General features: G+C 42.6%; 1 protein-coding gene and 1 long non-coding RNA gene across 6 annotated transcripts in view; one reads left to right on the forward strand and one right to left on the reverse strand.

The window, feature by feature from the left end:
* METTL24 (methyltransferase like 24) overlaps positions 1-24,500 on the reverse strand; it is a 102,766-nt gene that overhangs the window by 22,504 nt on the left and 55,762 nt on the right. The window lies entirely within an intron of this gene.
* Positions 582-23,090, forward strand: LOC142827515 (uncharacterized). Its single transcript, XR_012902201.2, has 3 exons — positions 582-1,236; positions 16,983-17,936; positions 22,658-23,090. It is a non-coding gene; the product is annotated as an uncharacterized LOC142827515 (long non-coding RNA).

Genomic DNA, 24,500 nt, shown 5'->3' on the forward strand with positions numbered 1-24,500 from the left:
TACAAGTCTTTGGACGTGTGTGGACATGCACAATTACTTCTTTTTCCTAAAGCTAATTAAGTATTTAGGGAAAAGTGGGAGAGTGGCCTCCAACAAGCATGGCTACCCCAAGACCACCAAATAATGTACCCTCAGAACCCTTGATTTAGCACTCCTTGCAGAGAAGAGTTAATGAAATGTAGATTGCTCACCATGTGGGACCAGAAGCCCCAAAAGAGAGAAACGGCAAATTAATTGCAGGTTAATCAACTCTCTGCCTTTCCAAAAGATCAGTTTTTCAATGTGGAATGAAGAGGGAAATCAAATATTTTGTTGTGAGGTCAAACTTATGTGGAAGTGCTCATTCTCAGATGTCCCAGAAAGTCAAGCATAAGACACTGAGCCTTCAAAGGCATGATCGACAAATTATAATTTTCATACAATTGCATGAACAGGCAGGCCCTCTTCTGTTTTGAATATGTATTTTGTTACCCCACCCTTTGTTTAAGATGCCCTCAGTTAGGCTACGTCTACATTGCAATGCTATTTTGGGATACTGGAATATTCAAAAGAGCTAGCCCATGTCTCAACAACAAGCCCATTATTTCGGGCTCGCTATTCCAATGTCCCTGTAAACCTCATTCCACGAGGAGTAAGGAACATTTCGGAATAGCAAATTATTTAAAAATTTGGCAGCCCAAATTACAAATTAGGCTATTTCGCAATAAGATTGAAATAAGATATGCAATTTGAGCTACGCAAATCTTGAGCTACAATGCAGTGAAGACACACTCTTAGAATTTAGACAATCCTATATAAATGAAATCCACATTTTGGCAGCAACTTTCTGTGGGATAAACTCCCTTGTGTTTTTAATTTTTTTTCTTTCTTTCTTCTGTGGTTTGCTATTGTCTTTTGTGCAGTCTGTCAGTATGTTTTCCCTCTTTCTTTTCCCTTGTAGTCATCCCCTTTCAACTTGATTTTTGCTCTCTCCACCAACAGCCTATTGCTTAGGTCCCTTTCTTGGCCTGTGCCCTTGTTGCTTCCCTACCCAGGATTATAACTGATGGCAGATGAAACAGTGATCACCTTTAGAGCAAAGTACAGATACAGCAGCACACGGTGTTCTTGACTGATAGGTCTTCACTCCAAAGAGAATGGATGTCATCTCTGAACAGGGTGAGAAGGAAGAGGATCTGCTCTGAAGTTGTATGCATGCTCCTAGGGCAGGGCTTGGGAGCAAAGATTTTGGCACCGGTGAGTACAACTCAGGCCTGTGTTTCTTATTTAACTGGGATCAAAACTAAAGTTCTGGCACTGTATAGATGGCTTCATATCCAAGTAATACATTCATGGTTTCTGAAGGATAAACATGTTCTTAATTGTCACAGCCTGAGATATTAAAACTTGTGAAACTAGTTTCTATATACAGGTACTTATATGGCCTCCACACTCTACTGTGTGATCATCCTAGTTCAACCACTTTTTGACTAGGTTTCATTCCCCTAGTCAATATGGAGTCTGTGATAACTGGGTACAAGCAGCTCATTTTGTTTTTTTGTTGCTGATGGTCTGAGGTCATTTTTGAGGTACTGACTGGGTGTTTTATTTTTTGTTGTAATTTATATCTTGTTGTGAAAGTATCTGGGCAGCAGGGAATAATACTTTAACAGCCTTTACATATTGTACTGCACATACTAATAATACTCTTGCATTGATAGTGGAGTCAACAATTTACGTAACCTTTCCTGCTATTCAGCCATCAATAATGTGTGTAGCAGCCTGTCCAATGCATTAATGTCCCCCATAAGAACTAGCCTTGCAGAAAAGGCTACAGAACACAGGAGAGGAAGAATCCATTAATAATGCCAATTATAGGTAGGCATTTACTATCCCTATGATTATTGTATCTATTTACATCGCTTAAGGAACATTAAAAGGGGAAAACTATGGTGGTATAAAACAGCTCACTCACACATGCATGTGTGTACAACAGAAGGGGGACATGTATAAGGCTCTGATGGCACATTTGGTTCTAAACCCTTTCTTCAATAATGTCTCCAAACGTTTTCTCTTAGACTAAAATTTCTCCTGCATGGTCTTAATCTGACAGCAATTTATTTCTAGTCTTCACAGAAGGAAAAAATCAACCCTATTCACTCATCCAAGTTTAAATGAATGGGAAGGGTGGGCAAAAGAAGGTATTCTTTAAGATTCGAATATTTCCAGGCATCACTTTGAAGTATCAGAAGACAAAAAAATCTTATTAGATTCCCAGCTGCTGTTGTCTAATTATACTGCTGCAGGGCCAAAAGAGTGTTTTGCCATCCATAGCTGGGCAGGAGACTGTCACACTGTCAAATTGAGGCCTCTCTAGCATCACCTCACACTTAGATTCCTGAAATGTGCTCTGCATGAGACTACACCTTCAATCAATTTGGAAACTGTAGGAGGCGCAAAAATATGGCAGCTCATTTGCTAAACAGTGTATGTATCTCTGTGAGTATAAAGTGCCTAGGCTCTAAAATCTGTGTTGGCTGCTAGGGTGTGACCATTTCTCTCTCTATGTAACCAAGCTACTACAGTTAAGAATCAATGGAGGTGCTCTTATTAGAAGGCCTTTATGTACTGTCTTCTTGTTCTATGTTTGCATATCACCTAGTACAAAACACTCCTGGTTCATGACAGGGCTCCTATGGACGATAGAAATACACACATTAAGTATCAGAGGGGTAGCCGTGTTAGTCTGAATCTGCAAAAGCGACGAGGAGTCCTGTGGCACCTTATAGACTAACTGAAGTGTAGGAGCATAAGCTTTCGTGGGCAAAGACCCACTTTGTCAGATGCATGAGGTGCACATTAAGTAGTAATTATACAAAAGCAACTTTTGGCACAGTGTTCTCCCTTGACATTGGAATTCAATTTTTCCTTTGGTTGACAGTAACCCAAATGTGCTGACCTTTAGGAGATGTTGCAAAGCCAGTTCATGTGGGCAGGCATTAGGAAAAGATCGATGCACAGGAGGCGCATATTTATGCAGGGCGAACTGATGGTTTTGTGGGAGCTAAAAGTGGGGAATTACAGATTTATGGAATGGCTTTGTTTATACAGAGGAAGGCTAGGGGTTTGCTACTGCTGGCAATAACTTGACCATTGGATTCTTTCTCAAGGGCTTAAGGGAAAAAATTATGTTCAACATTTTGGAATAAAAATACATAAAATGGCTTTAACTTATAATTTTGAACATGATGTGTTGGGGGCAAGACAGCTTCCACACAGCAAAGCTGAGCCATAAAGGCAAAACAAAGGTTCTGGGGTGTAATAAATCAGTCAGGTTAAATTGTATTAGTGTCTTTTCATTTTAATTGGTTCAAATTATTGGAGTATTCCCCGCCCACTCAAAAATCCGCCCCAATCCTATTAATCCAATAGGACTGATCCCATTAGCTTTTAAAGGCAGGCTCATTTGACTCAGCATACTATTTAATGTGTTTTTGCTGGATATCTATTATATCACATTTCCTGCTCTGAACACCTTCCTTTTATTCTACTATTCACCACTGCTGATTCAACTACATTCACATTAAACCCTGTTCTCATATGAGCCTTTTTCTTGCAAGGAAAGGGTGGTAATTAAAGCTTTAGCCCTGGTCACTTCTTTGGTGACTACAGTTAGCTAATGAACTATTCATTTATAATTAAACTGGAGTAATTCCTAAAATTAGGCGCTCTCAGAGGAAGCAAAGTGTGGAAATGTTGGCTTGGTTATCTATTTTATATGTTTTCAGTGACATTTGATACTTGCAGTCAGTGTTATTAACGCATATTGGCAAGCCTTCTATTCCTGTTCTGAAACAGGAAACACCTTTTGCATTATCTATTGCTGTTGAGTGTCTTTTCCAACCTGCAAAGCTCTTCTAAGTTAAATAGAAAAGATCAAAATATCACCTCTCCGGGTCCTTCCTGGTCCTTCCAACTGCTGGTTAAACTAGTGGGTGAAAGAATTCTCCTGAGAAAGAAATGTATGTGGACCAAAAAAAAAAAAATTAAAATTTTTGCGCACAGTATTTCAAAATTCTGCAAAAACTGTAATTTTTGTCAACAAATAAATGTAGTTTGAGCATGGCAGTGGAGGGACAGGGCAGTGGCTGCATTGAGGTGGGAGATTACCTGGTAGCCACCACCTTCCTGGGTACAGGAACTCAGCAGAGAGGCTGCATTCAACCCTGACACAGGGTAAGGGCTGGGTCTGCCCCAGAACCATCCAGGGGCCCTGCTCTCTGTGCCAGGCATACCAGGTTGGATGGGCAGGCTTAGCCCAGGCAAGATCCAGGAGTGGAAGGGCTTAGTGTGGGGAGATCCCAGTATGGCGTGAGAGATTTCTGTGGGGGCAATCTGGGTGCAGGTGGCTCGCTGGGAGATCTGGGTGCACAGGGACTCATTGGGAGTACAGGGGCAATGGGACTCAGCAGAGGATCCATGTGAAGGTGGATGGGGCTCAACAGGGAGTGTGTGGGGAGACAGAGCTCAACAGGGGAGGGCAGAGTACGTGGGGCTCACTGGGGGGGGGGCTGCAGGAGTAGGGCTTGATGGAGTGGAGGTCCAGATTCAGCTGATTAGGGCACAGTTGGGTAGGAAGCGGCAACTCATCAGGGGATGCAGGTGTAGGGGAGTAGGGAATGTCAGGGTAAGGGTTTGATGGGCCTGTTTCATGGGGGATCCCCAGCTGCTGCCAAGGGGATACTGCATGCTGGGCTCCTGTCTTTCTCCATGACTCCTCTCTCTTTTTTCTCCAGTCTCATCTCTCTCCCTCTCTGCCCCATCCTTCTTCCTTCACTCCCACATTCTCCACCTACTCTGTTCTGCCTCCCCTCTTCCTCTACTGCCTCTTCCCCAATTCCACTTCCTTCATCTCCCGTGCCCCCTCTTGCCAAGCCCCACCACAGGCACTCACTTGTGACCAGAAACCAGGGAGACTCCCAGCACACAGAAGGGGAACATGACTGGCATTAGCACATAGGAGGCTGCGCTCAGCTTCCGTGTCTGTGGAGCCAAGATGCAGCCTTCTGCAGCTCAGCAGCTTAATTTCTGCACTTGCAGAAATGAGAGGACCTTGCCTTTGTTGGGGGGCAACCCTCCAAATGCACTCAGGGTCCCCCATCACACAGCATTTTCTACTGGGAAACACAGGAATTCTGCAGGTTGGGGCAGGCATTTTATTCCCACAGGAGTAGACACTGACCTAGTTAGCCAAATTTTTAATGGACTTGAACGTCTCTCTCCCAAAGCCCAGGTGAGTGCCCACATCAGCAGGTTATGGCATCAATTTCTTACTTGAGCATGCCCAATGAATAGTTATAGAATAGCTTCGAGAAGAGAGATGGAGAAAGCCCCACTTCACAATAGAGATGTAAGCGACTAATAGACTAGTCAACCATCCGAGTAACAAACGTTTATCGGATAGTCGACACACCAGTCGACTTGTCGCTTCCCACCCTCCTTGCTGCCTCTATCAGAAAGAGGCAGCAAGGGGGAGGAGAGGGAAGGGATGCTGGGGGGATCCCTTTTAAAACCAATTCCTCCAGCTCCATGGGAGGGGGCAGGGGTACAGTGGCAGCATTTCACCATTGAAATGTATAACAGTCCCCGCTGGGGACTCCATGCCTGCTGGGGCTCTTGCACCTTACAAAGGTGGGATGCTGCGCGGCACTTCCACCTTTGAAATGTAGCAATAGCCAGGCAGGTTCTTGCTGCATTTCAAAGTGAAGGGCCTTTATTGAAATTCCATTGACTATTTGATTAGTTGATTAAGCTAATTTTAACATCCCTACTTCACAGTACCCATTAGCCTGGTGGTTAGCACCCACCTGGAATGTGGGACACCTGGGCTCCTGTCCCTGCTTCAAATCACCCTACCAACACTCTTCATGTCCTACTTCACCTCCCTTCCCCCATGGTGAGACCCCCCCCACCCCATCATTTCCCTTTTCATCCCCCAGCCCTTGTCTCCTCACGCCCCAACCCTCATGAGACCCCCTTGTCTGCCACGTCCCTCCTCACTCTCTCATCTGCCACTCACCACTTCACCCTTTGCCCACCTGCCTTGCCACTCCCCCACCAGACACCCCCTCCCCTGCAGCAAGATTCCCACCAGACCACTGTTCACAGGTTGGAAGTCAACAGGCTCACACTGCATGGAAATGGCAGCTGGGAAGGGGAGGCTGCCAGCTCCCAGCCCATGAGCTTTCGCAGCCAGCAGCCTTCCCCTTCTCCCCCTGCCACCTTGTTCAGGGAGGGAAGGTGGTCAATTCCTAGCCTCCGCAGGACTCCACAGGTGGAGGGATGCTCCTGGGTATAACAGTCAGGTGTCTCCAGTGTGGCATCCTGACAGTTCTCCTGCACAGTCTATGATGACAACTGTTTGGCTGTGTGAGTGTGCTCCTCTAGGTGTCCTGCTGTGCAAATAGCCATCACAGCAGACTCCAAGAGAATCCCCAAAGACCACTGGATCAGATAAGGATCAAAGGTGCTTGGCCAGGTTTATTGTCAAATGAAGAACAATAATAGTGGTCAGCAGAATCTACCAAACCACTTACACATTACGCAAGTAATTAAGGAATTCATCCGCAAACACCTGGAAGATAAGGTGATAGGTAACAGCCAGCATGGTTTTGTAAAGAACAAATCATGTCAAACCAATTTGATATGTTTTTTTGATACGATAACGAGTCTTATGGATAAGGGAGAAGTGGTGGACGTGGTTTACCTAGATTTTAGTAAGGCATTTGATACAGTCTTACATGATCTTCTTATCAATAAACTAGGCAAATACAACTTAGATGGGGCTACTGCAAGATGGATGCATAACTGGCTGAATAACTGTTCTCAGAGAGTAATAACAGCTTACAATCCTGCTCAAAGGGCATAACAAGTGGGGTTCCGCAGGGGTCTGTTTTGGGACTGGTTCTGTTCAATATCTTCATCAATGATTTATGATGGCATAGAGAGTACGCTTACGAAGTTTACAGATGATACCAAACTGTGAGGGGTTGCAGCTATTTTGGAGGATAAGGTCATAATTCAAAATGACCTGGACAAACTGGAGAAATGGTCTGAGGTAAACAGGATGAAGTTTAATAAGGACAAATGCAAAGTACTCTCCTTAGGAAGGAACAATCGGTTTCACACATAGGGTATGTCTAGACTACGTGCTTCTTTCGAAAGCAATTGTCTAAACAACCACAACTTTTTTTGAAAAAGCGATTCTCTCCTTCAAAAAAGCCCTATTTACAGTCAAGAACGCTTTTTTCAAAAGAGCTCTTTCAAAAATAAGTGTTCTTCCTTGTAAAATGAGGTTTACTTCTGTCAAAAAAACCGCTGTGTGCTTTCAATTTAATTTGGAAAGAATGCAGTAGCAGTCTAGACACGGGTGAAGTTTTTTCGAAAAAAGGCCACTTTTTTCGAAACTTCCCTTCCCCCCCCCAAATCTAGACATAGCGATACAGAATGGGAAGCGATTGTCTAGGAAGGAGTACTGCAGAAAGGGATCTAGGGGTCATAGTGGACCTCAAGCTAAATATGAGCGAACAGTATGATGCTGTTGCAAAAAAAGCAAACATGATTCTGGGATGCATTAACAGGAGTGTTGTGAGCAAGACACGAGAAGTCATTCTTCTTCTCTACTCTGGGCTGATTAGGCCTCAACTGGAGTATTGTGTACAGTTCTGGGCAGTACATTTCAAGAAAGACGTGGAGAAATTGGAGAAGGTCCAGAGAAGAGCAACAAGAATGATTAAAGGTCTAGAGAACATGACTTATGAAGGAAGACTGAAAGAACTGGGATTGGTTAGTTTGGAAAGGAGAAAACTGAGAGGGGACATGATAGTAGTTTTCAGGTATCTAAAAGGGTGTCACAAGGAGGAGGGAGACAAATTGTTCTTGTTAGCCTCTGAGGATACGACAAGAAGCAATGGGCTTAAACTGTAGCAAGGGGGCTTTAGGTTGGACATTAGAAAAAACTTCCTGTCAGAGTGGTTAAACACTGGAATAAATTGCCTAGGGAGGTTGTGGAATCTCCATCTCTGGAGATATTTAAGAGCATTTTGGATAGATATCTATCAGACATGGTCTAGACAGTACTGGGTCCTGCTGTGAGGGCAGGGGACTGGACTTGACCTCTCGAGGTCCCTTCCAGTTCTAGTGTTCTATGATTCTATGATTTGTACCTCCTGACAATGAACCAACTCAGTCTCTGCCAGGGGAAAAAAATGCCCCTTCAGTTGGACAAAGGCAATTATTTGAGGATACACGTTTATACTCGGGTACAAACAAGTTACACGTCACTCCTGACACATCAGGTTGCCACGCTCTGGCGTTACCTAGAACCACCCATTACCTCGTATATGGGGTTCAACCACTATCTATCATGCTATCAATTTAGACCATCCTAAACCTGGGTCAGTATGGTCCTGTTATCTGTGGTGGGGAGGGTGGTACCAAGATGTTTCTTCACGAGGCATTCTGTTACAATCCTTCTGGAATGTGTTTACAGTCTGTGCTTAGTAATTTTTAAGTAGAAGTGTTTCTGTAGTTATCAGCCCTGTTCTTGTCAGACTTCTGCCTGTTAATCTGTGAGCAACTCTGCTTTACATTAGCAAAGTCTTGTCCATTGCTGTCTGGGCCTCATGCCTCATATAAGCCCACATATTACAGGCTGGGTGTTTCAGGCCCTCACCTTATGACACTGGGTAACAGTTAACCATTAAAGATGATGCTTATCAGGTAACTGGTTACCTGTTCACATCCTTAGCTATTTCCACAGACTTTTGCTCCTGCCTAACTTAGGTAGCTTCCTATTCATCTTGCTAGCTTCTGTGAATTCCATTCCCAGGCCCTCAACTCTCCCCTTACCCTGCAACCTCAGGCCAGTGAATGCCTCTGGGTGGAAGGGTACTAGGATTTAGGCTTTGATGTATGCCAGGGGTAGGAAACCAAAATCAATCAGGGTCCACACACAAGTGAGAAGTGAAAAAAAATCCAACAAAACAACAACAAAAAAATCCTTTTATTGTGGCCCCCCCACTGAGGAGGAGAAAGACACTTCCAGGCTCTGGTGTGTGAGGAGAATGTGGGGGGAGGGACAAAGCTTAGCCTAGAAAATTGTGCATACTCCAGCCCCATGGTGAGGCAACAGGGGAGCTGAAGCACCACCAGGGGCCTCCCAATGCTGGGGGGAGGGTGGGTTTGAGGTTCCCCACCTTGTTGTAAGCCCTCTTACTTATTTACTCTAACGAGAGAAAATTCTATTGTCTGACCTCTGTGCAGGGGGAAAAAACCCTACTGTTCTTGCACTTTTGATGTTATCTACCAGACACTGCCTCTGGGAACAGATGTTTATTTTTAAAAAGTGCTATTTCACTGCATCCTAGGTTCTCTTCATTAAAGAGGAACAAACATGTGATGTCTTGTTTATGCTGCTGCAGTATTAAGCAAATGCTATACAAGTGGGTTGTAGGCTACCACTGAAGAGGATAAATGTGGTATCCTGTCTTACTAGAGCTGGAAGTGAATGGCTGCCACTGCTTTAGAGAGAAGAGATGGGTGAAGTTTAATAAATGATGTCTCTCTAGTATCTTGGGAGCAACACAGCTACCCCACTTCAAAAATTCATTAGAAAGTAATAAAACAACTCAGAGAAGAGAATGCAGGGCAGGATATTTTCAGAGCAAAGCAAATAGTTTAAAAAAATCCCTGTCACTAAAGAATATTTAAAGCTCTTCTGTTTGGTAAACCATAGGAACCTGAGACTGATTACAATGTAAATTATGCTTAGGAAAATAGCTCACTGCTTGCCTAGGGTGTCTCTATGCATTCTTTGTCATCCAAATTCCCTCTCATCTTCAAAATGAGTCATTTCCTAGTTCCTGAAATAGCTCCAAGTTTTATATACCCTGCAGCTTGGGAGGCTCTATCTTCCTGCAAAGCAGCTCCTTAAATGTTGTTGTCTCTATAAAAGCGATTCACTGAAAGTGAGAAGCTCCTAAAATATTAAAGTAATGTCCACACACACCTCACATCCACTGGATTAATATAACAGTCACTACATATACACCGAAGAAAATCTGCAGGCTCCTGGACATCAGTTGTCATTCAAGTATGTATGCACCACACCACCACCACATGAATTTCTCTCTGTGTAGTCACTGTGAGCTCTGATTCTCTTGTTCCTAAAACAAAAGCCACCACCTCTTAAAAGAAATCTTCCGTTATTAGGAGAAAGGGCTCTATGATGTAGCTCAGAAGTTTTCATTTCATCAAATGGAGGATCTGGTACACATACATGCTACGCCAATCAACACAGTATTTAAAATTCTCTTTGTGAGGCTGTTCATTCCATTCCACTTTCTATGCAACTTATTTATGTGCTTCCAGGCTGTCCTGGTGTCAGTTTTCCCTATGTGGCCCATCCTAGTGTTTATTTGCAATGACAGCAGAAGGAAGGCAGCACGTGCAATGCACATTTGAGTCACACAACTACCACCAAAAAAAAAAATCCCTAAGAATCTTTCCCCATTCTGCTCTTCTCCCACAAATACTGTTATAGCCAAGGATTTTAGTTCATTATTCATTTATTGTGTTATGTTATATATATATTCATTGCACAGCAATTAGAGTTAATTTGTAGACTTATGAAAATATAAGATAGTTCCCTCTAAATACTGACCATGTTCTAGACATGAGTAAAATATGCTGAAATACAAGAACCTGAAGGTTAAGCCCTGCAAGACTTTAGCTTAACTATTTTAGGCCTTGAAGATAAGAAATTATGACATAAGTGACCAGAATATAACCCCCTACCATAAGATTATGGGAAAAGAGGTACCAAGTGAAATACTGCACAAAATTACCAAGCAGATTAATATTAGAAATTAAAAATACTGTAAAGGCACATTTGTCTTAGACATTGTCTTAATCACAGGATACAGGTTGTGCGTCAATAAAGGGAACTTACCCAACCTATAGAAAATTGGGGTTCCATAAGTTTTCAGGGAACACACACCAATAAGAGAAAAGAGAGTGGACATATGCAGAAGGTGGAAGTGGACAGAATCACATTATGAAAAGGGGATGCCCAGAATTGGAAAATTGAGTTCCCTCAGGAAGACTCCAGTAGGAACCATCCCTGTACTCATGATCAAGCCATAAGACACCCATCAGACACTAACACTATTGTCAAGGATGTGAGTATAATTATACACAAAACATTGTACTAAGTAGCAAACTCTGTAAAAGATGAATTCATAAGAACGGCTGTACTGGGTCAGACCAAAGGTCCTTCTAGCCCAGTATCCTGTCTGCCGACAGTGGCCAACACCAGGTACCCTAGAGCAGAATTCTAGGGATGCTGCTGATCAATAAAGTGATACCTTGGCAGAACTATAATAGGGAAGCAGGACTTGCACAGCATCAATCTGACTCTAGCCAGTGTAGCTGCTGCCTTGATTTCATAACTTCTAAATTCATTCATTCATTTTAAAATTGCATTGAGAATTTGTAGTTTACGATGCAAAAAGGCCATAGAATGTACATTTTCAAACTACAATTGGAAACATCTGCACCAATTTGATTTCCACTGAATTTGCAGTAAGTGGAGTTATACTCAACAGCCAATTGATACAAAAGCATATGGGATGCTCACACATGGAAACAGTTAGTGATCAAAATGCATAGTGGTGTAATTTACAAGAAGCCAGTGGAGTTACAAGGATGAAGTTGGCCCAGCATGCACAAGTATAACCTCAGAGGAACTGAATGCGTGTCATGGGCAATAAGTCTTGCATGAACTCATAAATCTAATTACACAGCTGGAGACAGATGCCTATTGTTGAACCACACGCACTCTACTACTTTGGGATTATTGCTTTAACGTGATGACGTTAAAAAAACATTAGTTTTACATTTTCTAGCTGGCTTGTTGTGATGTACTTTTCGCTGAAGATCTCAACTTCAGCAACAACCAACATGGAAAGCAGACATGTGAGAAATAGGATTGTAAGAGCTACAATAGTACACAATGCAGAATTTAGCTGGGGTACAGTTAGTGTTCCAAGAGAACATTCAGACAGAAAACTGATAACCAAACCTTCTTCAAATGATGGTCTCTATATGAATTCCAAATGTGGATGCACATGCACGCCATGCATCAGAAGGTTTTTGAAGCAGTATTTGTTGACTTGCACATATATCTAAGTTGCAAGCATGAGGGGATTTAAGCAGCCATGTGGGTCAACACCTTTACTATTTCCTGACTGCTACATCACTGGAATTGGAGCCCTTGTTCCTTCGTTCTCTTACCGCTGCTAAGAGGGTGATTTCCTGCCTGTTTTCTCTTGTTTATAGTTGTTCTTAGTGTTATATAGCTGTAATTACTAGTAGATAGTGTAGTTTTGCCACGTTTGGGGGAAACACCCCCTCCTCTAGGGTATGTCTACACTACAAAGTTAATTCCAACTAACAGCAGTTAGTTCGAATTAACTTTCATAGCGCCTATACATGCAAACCGCTAGTTCGAACTTAATTCGAACTAGCGGAGCGCTTAATTTGAACTAGGTAAACCTCATTCTACGAAGACTAACGCCTAGTTCGAATTAAGTAGTTCGAATTAAGGGTTGTGTAGCCACTTAATTCGAACTAATTGGAGGCTAGCCCTTCCCAGCTTGCCCTGGTGGCCACTCTGGGCACAACCAGGGAAACTCGTCTACCCCTCTCCCGGCCCCGGAGCCCTTAAAGGGCCACAGTCTGGCTACAGTGCTTGTGCCAGTTGCAAGCCTGCCAGCACCAAGCCAGAAGACCCTGCACCTGGCACGGCATGAGCCAGACACCCACTGCCACCCAGCCCTCCGCCTCTTCCCAGGACCAGGCTGGCAGCTCCCAGGAGCCTGTCCGGGGCCATAAGAGGCGGGCGCCCGCCTGGTCTAGTGCGGAAATCATGGACCTCATGGGCGGATGCCTCCAACGTCCACAATCTCCGCACTAGGCACAGGAATGCGGCTGTCTAGGAAAGGATAGCTGCCAGCCTGGCCACCAAAGGCCACATGTGAACCCAGGAGCAGGTTTGCATGAAAATCAAGTTGGTCCAGTGAGACCCCCGACCCTGAGCTTAGAACATAAGAATGGCCATACTGGGTCAGACCAAAGGTCCATCTAGCCCAGTAGCCTGTCTGCCAACAGTGGCCAGCACCAGGTACCCCGGAGGGGAGGAACCGAAAACAATGACCAAACGATCTGTCTCGTGCCATCCATCTCCAGCCTTCCACAAACAGAGGCCAGGGACACCGTTCCTACCCCCTGGCTAATAGCACTCCATGGACCCAATCTCCATGAATTTATCTAACTCCTCTTTAAACTCTGTTATAGTTCTAGCCTTCACAGCTTCCTGTGGCAAGGCGTTCCACAGGTTGACTATGTACTGTGTGAAGAAGAACTTTCTTTTATTAGTTTTAAACCTGCTGTCCATTCATTTCATTTAGTGTCCTCTAGAACTTTTCTTTATTCACCCTCTCATGCTTTTATAGACCTCTATCATATCCCCCCTCAGTCTCCTCTTTTCTAAGCTGAAAAGTCCCAGACTCTTTAGCCTCTCTTCATATGGGACCTGTTCCAAACCCCTAATCATTTTAGTTGCCCTTTTCTGAACCCTTTCTAAGGCCAAAATATCTTTTTTGAGGTGAGGAGACCACATCTGTACACAGTACTGAAGATATGATGTACCATAGTTTTATATTTCCCCTCCTCCTTCTTCCCCTGGCTTCCCCCTTCCAGCTCCTGCCTCCCAAGTTTCCCCCTCTCCCTCTCTCTTCCCCTCTCCCACCTCCTTTTCCCAGTCTCCCCAAAGGTTAACCCCCCCTCCCAGTTTTGTTAAATAAAGAGAGTTTCTATTTTTGAACACACGTGTCCTTTATTTTTTACATCAGGAAGGGGAGCTAGGGAGGGGTAAGTGGAAGGAGGTGAGGGAGGAATGGGGCACGAGCCCCCGATGGGGAGGACTGGGGTGGCTCTGTGGGCTCCTTGGGGTGGAAGCTCTCCTACAGGGCCTCCTGGATCCTGACAGCCCCCCGGATGGCAGCCTGCAGCAAGTGCAGCCGGGCTGATGGCCGAGTGCTGTGATGTGCCGAGTGAGGGCACTCAGGGCACTCCAAGTCAGGACTGCTTTGCTGTCCCTCATCGAGGTAGACAAGCAAGCGGGGAACCCTGAGAACCGTCTGTCCGGGGTGGGGGTTGGGTCCCTTTAAGCACAGCTCTTGGCTAGCCTGAGGCAGCAGCTCCACAATCTAAGTCCTAACCTGATGCCCTGCCGGCACTGGTTCTGGCCAGCCTTAACTTCGGTTCAGGGTCCACTCAGTGTGGACATGCTATTTCGAATTAGCAAAATGCTAATTCAAATTAGTTTTTAGGTCTAGATGCACTAATTCGAATTAGCTTAGTTCGAATTAACTAAAGTCACCTTTGTTTACACTTACCTTTAGGCTTTGTCACCTGCCCCCTTTGATCTTAGTTCAAAGCCCTCCTCACTAAGCTAGTAAGTTGATGCACAAAGATGTTCTTCCCCTCCTGGTTATGTGGACTCTATCTCCTCCCAGCAGTTCTCCTTCCCAGAACAGCATCTCATGGTAAATGAAGCCAAAGACTTCCGACTGACACCATATGTACTGCTATGCATTAATCTCCAAAATGCACTTGTCCCTCCCTGGTCCATTAACCTCAACTGCAAAAAAAAAAGGGGGGGGAGGGGGAGGGACACACACAATCTGCCCCTCCAATATCTTCACCCTTGCTCCCAGAGTATGTCAACAATGCAATTAGACACCCAGGGCTGGCGTATGACATGCTTGTAAGGCTCAGAATTATGGGGTTAGCCAGGAGTCCAGGGTCTGAAACCTCCAAACTTGTAGGGTCCTAGAGCCCAGGCTCCAGCCCAAGCTCTGAAGTCTACTCCACAACTAAACAATTCCATAGTCGAAGTCCTGGGAGCTGGAGTCAGTTGACATGGGCCAACTGTGAATTTTTAACTCCACTGAGACGTACCCCCAGAGCCCAGTAGTCTCTGCTGATCTTTTCATGGTCATAACTGGCAGTAACGTTAGTGTCAACATGGATCAGCAGCATGAGGTAGAGATCAGAGGGATGGATGAGCCATGGCAACCTTTCTGTAATGTCTCAGATGTGGGCTTCAGGCAGGCAGCACACTTCCCAGGGCACCAGGTCAAGTTGGCAGATGGATTTCCATCCCTCTGAAAAGGGAGTCCCTGACCTTATGCCTCCTCCTCTTGGGTACAGTAGCCAGGAGTCTCCTAGCCTTTGGAGTTGGTGGTTTCTTCTCAGCCATAGGAGCCTGCTCTTCACCACCTGTTCCCATCCCAGGGAAAGGTCCCTGTGATGTCCATTTGTTCTATGAAGTGCCTCACACATTTTTCTTTGTTGTTTAAACAGACCCAGTGCAAAGCTGAAATAACTGCTTTAGTAAAAAGGAAAATTATTTACCTTACATCAACTGCAGTTCTTTAATATGTGTGCATGCTTGGGCTTATTCTCCTCACATATTAGAAGACAAATGTAACTCAGGGTAGAGGACGGACCCTGAGGAAGGGTCACTCAAGCCTAACAGAAGAAATAGTGAGTTCAGCTGGGGCTGAAGACTGACCTCAAAGAACAGGTTGAGGAATAGCCAAGCGGGAGGTCTTTTGCGTTGGGACATTTTGTGAACTTTCACATCAATCCTGTTACTCCAGAAATGTCTAAATTTTATGTCATTTGAACATAGGGTTGAGCTACAGAAGGCCTGCAGGAGGCATTGGAGACAAGGGATCCTTGCAGCATAGTAATGGTCAAAAGAGAGAGCTACAGATCGTGAATACACTACCTTAAAGTGTGGTCCTTATAGGTATTATTGTGGGGAGTGCATGAGTTCTATGCACCCAGTGTGTCACTAGTATAACTTGGTAAATCCAGGGCCAAAGGCCAATTTACTTACTATTAGGGCAGATCAGAGTAATTGTTGAATTTAGAAGAGCATATTAGGTGTCTAAACTTCATGAAAACTAATGGGTCATTATACTTGCAGCTCTCTCACTTCTCTGGTCTTGTATAATTCAACAGCAAACATTTACATTGTGTGTATTCCTGTAAGTAAATAAAGCCTTAAATAAAGTGAGTGAAGTCTTGGGGAACGCAAACGAAAAAGAGAGCTAGCTTCAAAATGCATTCCTCGCTCTCTGACATCAAAGGAAAAGTCCATTTTCGGTAAAGACACTGTCACAGTTTGTTTTCTGTGTAAAGGAGCTATAAATATGGATCCAAGAAATGAGCGGTCCTCCCTGTCTGTCTGGACTCACACAGAGCAGTGCATGAGAGCAAAGCAGAAATCCTGCAGAGATCGCGGGGTACCCTGGAAAGACTTGTGAGACCAGCAGTTTAATACATCACTGTCATCATTTGGAAATGCAAACCGTGACTTACCTGTTAATATATTTTACCTGCTTTAGCCTTTCAATAACTCTCATGCTTTTTTCTTAGCTAATAAACCTATAATTTTGTCGGTTGAATCCACTAAAACTCATGATACCATCTACATGTTTTGTTAGTCTTTGCTAGACTATTTGTTCTTTTTTTAAGTTAAACCTATAATTAGTTTATTATAGAACTGGCTGCCAGTGTTCTTTGGTGTAAGGTCCAAAGTAACAATTGATCTGGGGTAAGTAACTGGGCTCTTGGGACTGGGAAAAGCCTGACATGGTGTGATTTTAGGTTTGAGTGACCTTTTATCACACAACACAGCTTGTCTGGTTGGAAAGACAGGTTAAATAATCTAAGGGCACAATCTGTGACTCCATGGTAATAGTGATATAACAATCCAGGATTCACATTTCTCACTGGCTTGGTGGAATCTAATACCACCAGTTTGCGGTGTTTACCTTTGTTTTCTGTTTTTTTGTTTACCCTCACAGTTGTGAATCCTTCTAGACAACATGACACCCAGGACCAGATATTCTTCAATAACAGTGTCTGTTGACCCACATCTGTACCCTTCATTTTTCATGTTCCTAGTAGGGGCATAAGGAGCAGCATGGACCAACCACCTCTCCAATTCCTATTTTACCCAAAGCTGAAGAGCATCTGAGCCAACGGGAAGGAGGGCAAGACATGAATACCCATAGGCATCACACATTTCAAAGAATTCCAGTAGCTACTATAAGGTACTGTTTGCTACTGTTTCCGATGGCTACTGCTTCCTTTCTTCTTGGAGTGTTGGTTCCTATTGGTACTCACTGTGGGTAACTCCCAACCAGTGAGAAGGCAGGTTTGAGGAAGTGCTCTTCACCACAATTCGCAGAATCACAGAACCAAGGGAACCCTCCTCAGCTGAGGCTCGAATTGGGGCACAGTGCATGGTAAATGTGTTTCCTTGTCCAGTTTGATCTTCCAAAGGATACAAGATAGTAGGGAAAGAAGGTGTATTTCAACAGGTCTGACTACTGGATTAAGAAGACACCTCTTCTGGAGTTGTAACCCTGAGCAGCTTGTGAGCAACAGGTCAGGCATTTCCTGTTCCCCGGGATTATAAAGAAGATCCAAGATGAGAATCCTCACTGATGAAAAATTTATCAGACCAACACTCAAAGAAGAATGGGCAGAGAGCCACAAGAGACTGGTATGAGGTCCCTTCCAGTCCTATTATTCTATGATTCTATGAGGCCTATGCCTCTACAATGTGCCAGCAAGTGAGAACAAAAACTCTGATACAGACTGATGCTTGATGCAGTTTCAGCCAAGAACTTCAGTCTGTGTGATCTACATTTAAAAATGTTGGATACCACTAACCTGACCACGTGAGAAATTTACTGAGCTCACACCCCTGGCAGCCAATGCTTGAATTAAATAATTCAGTGACTCATCACCTAGTGAGTATCTTTTCTCTACTTCCTTTTCCCATCATTACAGATTAGTTGGGTTTAAACTGATAGTCTCATTGGTGTCTATTGCTGCCAATCTTCCCACAAAGCCAAAATCCACCATTGATTATTATCATACAAATATTTATTAATGTTACTAACAGCAGCTGGTGGCATCATAGCTAAAGTCTGACAGAAAGAGCAATTCATGATGTATGAGAGCATGTATTTACAGACTCTTACCTAGATAATCAGCAGTGATGAGACTGCAGAAAACTCACTTTACCAAACATATTTAACTGTCTTTTTAAATTCTGTCCAAGTAGTATAGTATTTCACTGCAAACTAACTTCACCCATTAAACATCACTGGGTTTTGTGAGCTTGTGACTAACTTTGAACATTAATACTCATGTTCTATTTCAAAAGTACTATGGACAGATTTCCAGATCCAGAAAGATACTCAGGCACCTAAACTACAGATTTAGGCACCTAAGTCCCTGGTTTTAAGACCACAACAATCCACAAAACCCCAGCCTGGCAGCCACCTAATCCTCTAGCCACCTAAATTTACCTGTACCTAAATCTTCAGGTGAAGGTAAAAGTTCCCTAGACACCTGTTTCTGCTTCTGGGCATGCGCACAACTGCCTCACTCTAAGTGCAATGGTGCCTAAGTCTGAGCGCAATCTATGAACAGGGGAAGAAAGACGGAGGAGCACCTATCTCGCCTGTGGAGCCCAATCCATGGATATGCTCTGAGCCCATTTACAGAACTGAGCCCCATACAAAACCAGCTGGAGGAGGAGGTGAAAGTAGAGCTTCCCACACTTATAATGCTTAGTCCAATGATTAAAGCACTTACCCAGGAGGCCAACGTTCAATTCCCCTCTCTGCCTCAGGTGAGAAAGGATTTGAACAAGGCTTTCCTACATTTTTCAGGAGAGTGCACGAACTAGGCTATGGGCTATTCAGATATGAGCTTCCTTACTCTTTCCTACTGCAGCTATTCCACCTGGGCTAAATGATTAAATAGTCCTTGGAGCCAGGGGATGAGTCCTTAGGTCTCCCATCTCCCATTCATGTGACTACTATAGAATCACTCTCAGTCTGCTCCAAAGGCTACGCATGTATACATAGTGGCACAACTTCTGCAGGATACACTGAGGGCAGATCTACACTTACTGGGAGATCAGTGCTGTGGCAACTGATCCCCGGAGATTGATCTGGCATCAAGTCTGGTACTCAGTCGGAACAAGAAGCATAAGGGGAGTTGATGGGAGATTTTCTCCTGTCAGCCTCCTGCAGCAACTCCAGCTAAGGTATGTCAGCTCCAGCTATACTATTCACATAGCTGGAGTTGCTTTCCTTAGGTCAATATTGCCCCCAGTGTAGATCTTTCCTAAGTGATCTCATATCAGAATATCCCAGAGCTCAGCAATTAGAGCACTCTCCCAAAAGGTGGGTGACCCCAATTCACACCCTTTCAACCCCCCTAGGAAGAATGGGGGAAAGCAACCACACCCTAGGTGAGAGCACTAACCACTGTACTAAAAGCTATATGGTCATCAATGCTGCCACCTGCTATTCTAATTGTTCTGTGTGCAGTTAGACACACACCTAGCTCATTCTCAAAAGAAATGATTCAGGCATTTAAACTGCAGGACTCCAGGGGAGGGATTCCCAACTGCAAAGATACAAGCCTCCCTGAATCCACGTGTGACTGCCTAACTTTGTAAGTCATAGGACAGATCCTTCTATGCATCTCTCATTAGGCTCCCTGCCTAGTTTGCTGGTTTTCATGGATCCCATTCCTATGCATCTCTCTCTCTCCCAGGCATTTTATAGGGAGCTTAGGTGCCTAACTCAAGACTTTGTGAAGCTCATTGTTGTTTCAGTGGTTTCCTAGCTAACTAAAAGTTAGGCATTGTAACTCTGAGCATCATAATGCCTAAGTCCCTTTGGGGATCTGGAACACAGCAATTAACCCCAAACGTCACTGTGCAGTAGGTAAGTCAATCCTAATGGAGAATAATGAGATACCAATGTTAAATGACTTGCGCATCTCAGAAGCTAGGCTAGAAGTCCACGAGACCACAATGTTTCTCACAACATTAATAATTCTAGTCCTCACGAAGCAGGCCTCATTTTATTGCTTTTAAACACTAAAAGTAGTCTTTCCCGACCTAATATGTTATTTGAATATTTTAACTTGATCATCAGATGCAACTAAGTCATTATGAAATGTTTGCCTTATATAATTCCTTTTATATTTATTTGAGCTGTTGCCAACATAGATGGTACCAAACCAAAATGCAGAATTAATTTTCTGTCATCTTTGATCTTTCTTACCAGCTTTCTCAAAGCTAGAAGTGCAGCATGAAATAGACTTTACATTAAGTGCCTTAGGAGATGAAGACAGGTGATAAATTACTTGTCCAGAAGGATATGAGGTTATTAATCAACATTACTCCAGCATGTAATGTTCTGAAATTGTGTCAGGTATTAAATAAGCTAAAGGGGTAATTCTTGTATTTCTATAAGCTTTAAATCTAAGCATGTTCTATAAAATGGAATTGACATCTGTTAGCCAGCTTTTCACACAAACGATTCCAAATGCAAAACATAGCATAAATTAAAATATTAAAATAAAAAGTATATAATTTATTTTAATAATAAATTGTGGACCTGATACAAGTGTATTTTACGCTATTTCTTTTTAAAAATCTTTAGTAGTAGAGATGAAAGTAACTCCTTATGACAATCTAAAAATTATACGCGGTGGTGCTTTGCTGTCTCAGTTTCTTGTTTGTCTGACTTCTGAAGAGGTCATTGTTTACATAGTTCTGAGCTGCTGACCTATCTTTCCTGGAACTGCAATCCCTGGCTTATTAGACTGAGTATAATAGGACACCGAGATAGATCAGAATTGCTGAGCTCCAGGGGAAGGAAAACTACTGCTGAATAAACAGTTTGCATGTGCAAACGTGCATGATTTTTTTTCATGCAAATATTTTCAAGCTAGCATGAATTAATTTGCTTCTGCTGCTGAAAGCCATTCTGTCAGAGAGTCTTATTTTTCCTTTTTAGCCACAATCTTTATAACACAATAAATATGTAAAGGTTGGATTTTGGATTTCAAGGGTGGCATTGGAGTGTGGATTTTTCTTGAGATTTCCTCTGTTCTTTGTACTGCATACTAAAGCCTGAGTTACAAGAAATAAACATTCACCATGTGGAAAAGATGCAAAAGCTGTATACAAAGGTATTATACACACATATATATACTACGACCAAGTGGATGATTTTATTTTAAATCTGAACCAGCTATCTAATGAAATAAAGTCTGAGTTTAGGATTAGTAGATAACCTAGAGCAACAGAATGGGCTGCTTCTCTGTGACCAGTCTAAAAGAACACTTTGAATTCCTCCTATCTGTAGTCAATAACGAAAGTTCTGTGTTCATCTATCCCTAACATGCTCACAGTCCTGCAGTATTTACGCTCATATAACTCCTGCCAAAGTCATGTAAGAGTAGCATGTTCAAGAGGACTGAAGCACTGGAGTATATACGGGTAGTTCAAAGAGTTGAATGGGAATAAACATAAACAGAAGGGGCTTAGCTCATCAGTGATTGCCAAACAGCAGAGCAAATAGAAGTTTACTGTATATGACCACCCATCAGTAGTGCATTTGCCATTACCCAGTCAGAGAAATAAGAGATTAAAAAGATTTCTTTTGTCATCTAGTCCATTCCCCTGCTAATGTAGCATTGTTTCATTTAGTACAGGTACTAGTAAGTTGTCCAGTCTTGATTTTCATATGAAGTGATGAAACTTTCACCACGTCCTTTGGAAATTATTCGGAAACAGATTTCTCTCTCAGAAAGTTTCTCCTAATACTCTACAATTTTTCCTTCTTAATTTCTTCCAGTTACAACCCATGATGTGCACGTGTGTTCTCACCAGCGTCCTACAGAGAGAAACTCGCCCCTTCTATTTCTATTATGTCTCTATACAAAAGACCCAATATTTCATTGGCTTTTTGCTGCCGTAACCCTGAAAGGAACTACAGCTGTTATTATCTGCCCCCCCGCGTGGCCCCTGCTCCAAAGTCCATTGAAATCAGTGGAAAGACTCCCAAAGATTTGAACAGGCTTTGGATTAGGCCCCAACTCTTTTAAATATTTTATTAATGCAATATAAAACAAACACCCAAATGCCACCATCTTTACATTCTCTGAAATATCAGAAAGGATTGTATTTTATGGCTTTTTTAATTAGTAATATGGTCAGAACAAATTTTTAAATAAATCTGCATTTGTTACTGATTTTTCTTATAACTTCCTTGCTTCCTGAAATAGGGGTGAGTTGTCCAAGTAGCCATAAATTGCTGGTGACAACTTATTAATTGAGAAAAAGCAGCATGTTTTAAATAAAAAAAAATGGGCAGGGGACAATGGCTGAGGTTAATATTTGCATGTGAGGAGACTAATGTCACTTTAGGAACTTTAAATTCCTGTGAAATTTATTATAGCTGATGTAGAAGGATAAAAATTCTCCCCAAACAATATGCTACATAGTTTTATTGAGCTTCAGTTTAAAACATCTATTAATTATTTTTTGAGTTTACACTATTCTGAGGATGCCTTGGTATTCATCAAAAAGGATTTATGTAGAAAGAATTATTTCTGTTGCAAATTGTTGTTCATGACTCTCTGTTTGATTTTACAGAAACAAGTAACTGATTACCAGAAAATTCAATAGGAAATACGGCATGCATGTGGACACGGTAATATTTATATAGTGCAAATGAAACAAGAGTACATCAGGACACCAAAACTGCTCATGAAAGGATATACAGATATTGCATACATTTCCTCTTTTGTTTCCTAGTTTGTCCAATACTTACTCCAAAGTCTTTTCCCCTGCCACGTCACATCTGTTCCGCATGTACACATTAGTCCAGCAGAGGCCGAACATTACAAAGGAGGCACTCACATTATAATGGGAAAATTGCAGATGGTTTTACAGTACCAGTGTTGTTAATATAGGGACAAAACTTGACTTTAGCTCAAAAGGAGTTACTTAAAATTCCTGAATAAAGGTAGGGGCAACAATAACTTCTAAGGAAAGTGGAGGGATTTTTGAAGTTAAAAAGAATGGAAGAAGGAGAATATTTTAAATAGTAATTGAAAATGTTTTGGAAAGTATATCATGAAAACGTTTCACATTAGTTTGTTTGTACAGTCAAGGAAAACATTCCACTTGCATTCAGTGGGAAAATAAAAACCTGAAAGTCACTATATTTGCTTTGATGTATTCTTAATGAACTGTAGCTTGTTTGAGTCTTCAGGCAACATACAATCCAGAGATGTAGGGCAGCATTAATCTGCTTAGACTGTGTTTCTAATACAGGGTTGCTATAGCTGTGTGGTCTCTCTTACATCCTGGGACCACAGTGAGTGAAGTCCAATAATAATCTTTTATTAGACCAACTCACTTGTCTCTCTCACCAATATAAGCTGGTTCAATATTACCTCACGTATCTTGTCTCTATAATACAGAAAGTTATTAATGGGAAATGGTAGAACACTGCAAAGGTTTTATTCTTACTGGATGAAATTCAGTTCTCACCTTCAACACACACACTGGCTTCATATGGGAAGTTACACAGAGGTCAGTGTGGGAAAAGTGGTACTATGCTCACCATGTATGCAGAGACCCCTAAATGATATGCGGCCAAAGGATCCACATAACTACAGATCCAGTAGCCATGCTTCCATACTTCCTCTGCATGCTGAGCTATGCTTCCTGGCTGCCCTCCACTGGCATAGTAGAACTGCTCCAATCCTCCTGTTCCTGGCCCTTCCATCCAAAAGTGACTTCCACCCAATATACATAGAAATAACACAGTCAAATCTTCCAGATCATTCAAGGGCTTATCATTCTAAATTACTACACTAACAGAAGATTATTCCCCAATAGGTTTTGAGTCTAACATGTTTCAAGGGTTTTTCTTGGATACATATTTTAGAACACATAATTCTCTACAGCACAAATATCAAAGAAAAGTCATCTCTCTGTTCAGATGCTCTTTCACTAAAGTGTAAGTGTAAAATAGGAACAATATGACTGAAGTGACAGAAAACACATTCCACTTTTTACTTCAAAATGGTTGTCAGAATAGCTGAGCCAAAATAAGATGCCAAAAGGGAGGGAAAAAAGGGTACCTCACACTTTACAATGACAAACCTGCATGTTAATGCTTGGTCTGAAAGCCCTGTCAGAGACTATCTCCACAGCTAGGTCTGTCCATTTCTTAAAAAATAAAGAAACAGAACTGTGGGCACCCAGGCATAACAATTTATTTCATGCCAGTACGTTCTACAAGGGCAATATTTATTTGAAAGTATACAAAGTCTGCATGTCAGGAAGTTCACAAAACGTACTTTGGCAAAAGTCACTGATGACCAGAACTCTCATATCTTTACAATTCCGTAAAAGGAGATCAGACAAGCCCAAGAAAACAGATTACTGCCAATTTCAAAGGCTGTTTTTCTTACTGAAGTCTCTC

The sequence above is a fragment of the Pelodiscus sinensis genome, chromosome 3 (genome assembly GCF_052426305.1).
Source record: "Pelodiscus sinensis isolate ZL-2025 chromosome 3, ASM5242630v1, whole genome shotgun sequence".
Lineage (NCBI taxonomy): Eukaryota > Metazoa > Chordata > Testudines > Trionychidae > Pelodiscus > Pelodiscus sinensis.